The sequence below is a fragment of the Cryptomeria japonica genome, chromosome 8 (genome assembly GCF_030272615.1).
Source record: "Cryptomeria japonica chromosome 8, Sugi_1.0, whole genome shotgun sequence".
Classification (NCBI taxonomy): domain Eukaryota; kingdom Viridiplantae; phylum Streptophyta; class Pinopsida; order Cupressales; family Cupressaceae; genus Cryptomeria; species Cryptomeria japonica.
The window spans coordinates 80,854,153-80,861,372 of NC_081412.1; positions in this window are offsets into that span (position 1 = coordinate 80,854,153).

The following is a 7,220-nucleotide window of genomic DNA, read 5'->3' on the forward strand; positions in this document are numbered from 1 at the left end:
TGCGGGCGCGTTTGCGAATTCCAGACGCGTTTGTGCGCTTTAGGGACGTCTGTGTTCCCTAGCCGCGTTTGTGCATGAGATAGGCACGTATGTGTTCAAAAAGCGCGTCTGTGTTGCAGAAGCGCGTTTGTGCAGTCTATAAGCGCGTTTATGAGTTTAAAGCGTGTTTGTGTGTCAAAAATGCATGGTTTAAGTCTTTTAGGTCAAATCGGCAGTTCTGTGATGAACATACGTTGTCGATTGGATAAGCTGCTGAGAGGATACACTCAAGAAGGTCCTCTAGGAAGACTAGGATAGATCAAGGCACTTTGTGATGAACAGGGAGCACCAAGATAGGCAGCACTTTGTGATGAACAGGGAGTGCGAATGTGAGTAACACTTTGTGATGAACAGGGAATGTCACACACGTAGTACTTTGTGATGAACAGGGAGCACCACTAGGATAATCAACAACACTTTGTGATGAACAGTGAGTGTCACTAGGATAGGTAAACGTATGCATTTAGGTAACAAGTAGCATTTTGTGATGAACAATGAATGCCACGATAACTGACATGATTGATTGGTTGACTGCAAGAGTATCTGCCTATGCTGGAGTCACGGGAGAGATTCCCGTCGACTCAGAGATTGCGACCAAAGTTGTCGATTCAGGACAGGATTGCTATTGAGGAGATGGGCCTCAGACATGTGCTATATGTGCCCGAGTTTCGGGCAAACATGGGTTTGCTAACTGCACTGGCGGAGAGATGGCACTCCGAGACTTGCACATTTCACTTGCCTATGGGGGAGATGACAGTGACCTTCGAGGATGTATATAGGATACTGCATATACTGATCGATGGAGAGCTGATTCCATATGATCGAGATGGAGACAGGGAGGCACTGAGATGAGTATTCCAGGATCCCGGTTTGGAGATGAGAGCAGGGCACGTGGCATGGGATACCATGACCGCGATAGGTTTAGCGTTACCAGCTGTTATTGGAGGAGCCATCAGTGGTTTCTTGTGTCCAGACAGGGCTACACGGGGGTTGGCAGTGGGCTGGGGAGGAGCACTAGAGACACTGGTGACTGAGCACACCAGATATGCATGGGGGCCATGTGTCTTGGCACATCTGTACTATGAGCTACATCAGTTTGTTTACCATGGATCAGTGGGCTTGAGCTGCGGAGTGACACTGTTACAGGTATGGGCTTATGAGCACCTTCCGATCACACGGCCTATCCACTTCAGAGGCAGAGGGCAAGGATGGAGTTTTGTACACCTGTATGATATGATTACATCACAGCCTCGGATTGGTCGACTGGAGCACTGGAGGCGTGTCATAGATGACATTGATATGGTTATCTGGAGGCCGTACCTGGGGTGCGAGGAGTGGGAGGACAATGCCGTGGAGTTGCCCTATACGTTCAGGAGTAGGTATCTGATTGGGCGTATGCCCTACATACTGGAGAGGCAGCTGGTTGACAGGGTTGGGAGACAGTTCGGCAGGATCCAGAGGATGCCGCGAGGTTCGGGCATGTATGCCCGTACAGTCAGGGATCAGGCTCAGTTCGGACCACTGTTATCATATGATCAGACCGTGACACAGATGATAGAGATGCTGCCACTACCTTGGGATATGTGGCCAGAGGTGGAGGATGCAGGGATGGATGCAGAGTATGCTGCGTATTGGGCAGAGCATCCATTTCTGAGGTTGACAGATCCGGGAGAGCTGTTGGAGGGAGAGGCTGGAGGGGATGATGATGATGATGGTGGAGGGGATGGAGGCAGGGGCCGACGGAGGCGGAGAGGAGTGGGGGAGAGGTGAGTGGCACCTCGGAGGGAGGGAGGATAGGAGGGAGCAGCTCAGGTGGTGAGGGGTCGAGGTGGATTGCCCCTACATATACCAGCAGCACAGGGTCCTAGAGCACAGGGACCTAGACAGGTGCAGGGACAGGGACAGGTGCAGGCTCCCAGGCAGGGTCAGAGACAGGTACCTATTCAGGCACCTAGACAGGTACAGGGGGAGGCATAGGTGCAGGCACCTGTAGAGGAGGAGCCACAGGCAGAGGTTGAGGGTGGTGATCCTGAGGAGGATGAGCTGCTAGAGCTGAGAGAGATCTGCCAGGGCCAGGCAGACGAGATTGCGGATTTGGAGCGGGAGAGGGATTGCCTTAGGATCAGGCTCAGGGACACAGAGCGAGAGAGAGACCAGGCCATCCAGCGATATACTGAGGCCGAGGCAGCTCTGAGGGCAGGGAGGCAGGCATCAGAGGATGCAGGGGCAGGCTACGCATATGTGCTGCGAGCCGGAGAGGAGATTGGGTATTGGAGGGACCTGTACTATGGTGCAGTGCTAGCGGATCAGCGGGCGAGGAGCTTCCATAGACCATCACGCACAGCGACGGCTACGGGAGGGAGTCGTAGGAGGCAGGCATCTAGTGGTGGGGTCATGGGTCCTCCACCACCACCAGATAGGCAGGGTGATCCCGGAGCAGGTCCATCTACAGCTCAGCGTCCGTCGAGGCCAGGCGGCTCCGAGGGAGGGAGTTCATCATAGCCATAGAGGGCTCCCCTTTGTATCAGTATATGTATCATTTTTGTATTGTAGACACCTACGGGTGATTTTGTAGCCATATGATTCTTTTGACATCATTGTATCATGACACATTTGATTATATATGAGAGATGATTCACCATTTTTGCGGTAGCTATATGCATGTGTACCTTATGTGATGAGATGTTCTTATGTGATACATGTTTTATGATATGGATGCTTATACGATGCAATGTAATATATTTTTGTTCTTTTATGTTGTATATGCGATGCATGATGCAAATGTGAATGTATGTAATGCAAATGAATATGATAATGCAAATGATTATTTACATAATGAAAATGTGAGATGTGCTAACATGTGTTGTATGCAGGATGTGATGCAATTGTGATATCTATATGTATGTATGAAATGCTTATATGTGGTGATGTAGGTGTAACTATATGAAATGCAAATGTTTTTGGTGTGTCATTATACTCAGTCATGTGATAGCGGGCTACGCGGACTCGAGAAGGACGATGGAAGTCAATCAAGAAAGGGGGATGGAAGACAGAAGATATGAAAGTGAAAGAGCTTCTTGTGCGTTATCATCATTGAGCTTTATTATGGCAAGATAGGTTATGACAATCGAGGCATATGTTTGACCTAGAAAGTCATTGTACCCGTTTGCATGGAGATAAGACAGTCACAAACAAGGAATGCCCCAGTTCATACTAGACTCACAGTGTCCTCATATCCTTGGACAAGTCATAGCATTACTAAAAGACAATCGACAGACAGCAAATGTAAATAGGTGACGATACCCCATCCTCGCCTTTCTAGTCAAAGACATCCTGGAGATAGAATCTCTAGTCAAAGACATCCTGGAAAAGCTAAAAGACATGTCACCCAAAAGATAAAATCAAAAGAAAACCAAGACTCGACACCAACATCCACTGTAGTCCTCAAGTTTAGCGTCCCTTGTCACTTGTATAAGTCTTATTTGATTATGGTCACAATGTTTACTTTCACAAAAATGATAGATAGCACTGAACCATATGTTGTCTGAGTCTGTTGAAAGATTTGATTTGTTGAAGCCCATTGTTGCTGCTGTGTCTCATCTGAAACTGACTGAATCCATGAAACTGATACTTTATTGCGGAGAAAATGAAACTTTATTGTGGATCTGTGATGCAAATGTTGCTTTATTGCGGATTGTGCGCAGATAGACTGAAGAAAGCTGGAAGAAACTATACTCCTCAAAACATGTGATGTTCTCAGTTCCACACCCATCACTAGACGTAGGAATTGGCCGTAGTCACAGATAGGATCTGATTTATTATGGATGGAAAGGGATGTGAAAAGGGAGGTTTATGGATGGCTAACCAATCTTAGGTAGATCAATAACAAGCCATGATGGGAATGGGTAAGTTTATTATGAACGAATTGGTCGTGAGTGTGTGCAAAGTGAAATGATGAAAGAGAATCCTGAAGGAGGGAGGAGCAAAGTCTCTACGCATGGCGCTGGTGACCCAGTTTTCACCATGGTACTTGCCCAGGGCGCCACCGAAGTGGTTTTCACCATTGGACAAAATTATTTCTCTTTACTTTTTTCGATTTTTCAATGTTTTTGTGTCACAAGGCGCCTGTTTGCCAGGTTTTCACCAAGTAACGATTTTTTTTGTTTTATAATTTTTTTTGTATTTTTGATTTTTTTGATTTTTTTGTATTTTTGAATTAGGATATTCCAACGAGCTATGTGTAGAACCTGCGAAGGTGCATGCTGTTGATAGGATCCTCCAAAGATTCACCTTCTGTAGTTGAAAGCTGATATGCCCCAGATCCATATACCGCTGTGATGATGTAAGGACCAAGCCAGTTTGGTTCGAACTTGCCCTTCTTATCTCTGTCTTGCTGATTCTTGGGGTTCTCTCTGAGGACTAAGTCACCTACCTCAAATATGCGAGGCTTGAATTTGTGATTGTAGTTGCATTGTTTCTTGACTGAATGATGTGTAGCTTGAGTGTCTGTCTTCCTTGATAAAGGAACTGAGATAGGATTACTAATGTGTGGACTACACAGGCCCGTATGCGTGTCACCTGAAGAAGTTTGGGCATCCCTGATAACAAAGTCCTTCAAGGAAGCTCCATTAAAGGTCCATGATGTATCACTAGAAGGGGATGGATGTGTGGAACAAGTGGAAGAGTTATGAAGGCTTATGATTGTGAAAAGAAGTGAAAGTAGGATAGCATGATGGAGACTTAGGATCAACAAGTATGCTTTTTGACTTAAAATTGTAGAACTTTTGCCCCCAGTTATTTTGGTGTTAGGGGAGATCAACTCTTGCTCTTTTTGCTTCATATGAGTTTTATCCTTGACTTTGATTTTTGTAGAGTCCAATAGCTTTTGATTTTGATTTGGACTGAAGCACTTTTCTTTATTTTTGACTTTTAAATTTTTCTTTTCAAAGCTTGATTTTTGATCCCTAATGAGTAAGGGCTTTTGTGATTCTTGTTGATCCAAGTTTGGGAGTGGAGTGGAAATGGAATGAGTGGATGAAATGGTAAAGCTATGTGAGTTCTCAAGAGGGCTAGCGATACGCTCATTAGATTCTTCACTGAAACCACTCTTAGGACTATTGATATCAAGAGATGCTTGCACCACTAGAGGAGATTTGCATTCAAACTTAGTAGCCAGAACACTAGGTGGTTCACACCCAATTCCTTGCAAATTGTTTATAGATTGTTCCTATAGACTGAATACCTTAGGAGATAGTGGGAGTTGGTCAACATAAAATATATACTCACCACATCCCAAGTCTTTAATCTTGAACTTTTCTTTTAGCTCTGCTTGTTTGGATGTAGAAGCTTTTAAGGATTCAGGATCCACGTATGCCGATGAAGGAACAGCTTCGTGATTGACTGGGATTGTTATTTCTGATTGAGGTTGCAGATTGTTGCAATATATGAATGGATTTGGATCTACTTTGATGGTCACTTCAACTCCATTGTGTGGAAACTTGATACATCGATGATATGTAGATGGGACTGCCCTCATTTCATGAATCCAAGGACGTCCTAGCAATATGTTGTATGTGAGATCCAGATCAAGTACTTGGAAAACCACATCCTTTGTAACTGGCCCAACTCTGAGAGGTAAGGTGACTGTGCCCTTGGATGAACGCTCTTCATCGTCATATGCCTTAATGGTGATTTTGTTTGTAGAATTCACAGCTTTATCAGAATATCCCAATTGTTTAATTGTGCTCAATGTACAAATGTTTAGACCTGCTCCTCCATCTATCAGGACTCGTTTGATTCTATGTTTGTGTATTAAGGCTTCAATGTGTAATGGTGCATTATGTGGCTGACTTACGGAGGCGTCATCGGCTTCTGTGAATGTAAGGGAGTGTGGAATGGAAAGGTATCCCACCATGGCTTGAAACTGGTCCATGTTCAGATCAGTAGGAATGGTAGTGTCTCTCAAGATTTTGTCAAGGATAGCTTTATGAGCGGGGGATATGCGTAAGATCTCAAGAATAGAGATGAGCGCAGGTGTCTTCCCTAACTGTTCTACAAGGTCATACTCAGGCTTGGTTGATGAAGGATTGGTATTCTTAGTGGAGGCACCTGGCAACGTGATTTTACCTCGACGAGTTGTAACATGACATTCAGAGGTATGCTCAGAAGAAGATCCCACACCTTTTAGGACAATCTTAGGTTGTTGAGGAGGATTCTCAGGATTTTTGTTTTTGATAGTAATAGTAGAGATATGATTGTCCATTGAGATGTGGTTGATAGTAGAATCATAATTATAAGGTGCTCTAGTGTAATTGGCTTGATCATCTGTGACTTTGGCTTTTCCTTTGTCATGTTTTGGGAATGGTTCCTTAAACACCTCATGTTCTTGATTAGATGAATGTCCCTCAATCTCAATATTACCTCTATCAATGAGATCTTGCACAATGTTCTTCAATCGATGGCAATTACCTATCTTGTGACCCTTACTCTTATGAAATTCACAATACTCATCATCATTCCACCAATTTGGTTTGACCTTTGGTTCATATGGAGGAAAATCTGGAACTGTGATCACTTTGTTTGCCACAAGCTTTTTGAATACTGATTCAAGTGGTTCTCCCAATGGAGTGTACTTCCTTCGTGGTCTAGAAGTTGTTTGAGTATTCACTTGATTGTTTGTAGAACTTGATCTTGAAAAGATGAATTTGGGTCGCACTGTGTTGGCATCAACAACACCATCATTGACTGTGTTCTTGTTTTTATTCCAAAATCTTGGCTTGTCTTTTCCTTTAAAGTCATCTTTGTTTTCCTTGAATATTTTGATGACTCCTTGTTCAATTAAAACCTTTTTTGTCGCTAAGTCTTTTTCAATGACATCCTTGAAGGTGGACAAACAAGCTTTCCTTAGATCATAGCCAATGTCTTTGTTAACATTTTGTGTGAACATCTCTACCATTTATTTTTGTGGAATTTCGCAAGAGCATCTACTAGCTAAATTTCTCCATCTCTGTAAAAATGTTGCGAAAGATTCTCCTTCCTTTTGTTTCGTATTGCACAAAGTAGTAACTGAGACATCTGTTTCTATGTTGTAAGAGAAATGCTGAATGAACGCCTCTGCTAAGTCGCCCCATGACTTAATACCAGGTGGTAGTTGAGAGAACCATTCCATAGCTTGATCGCCT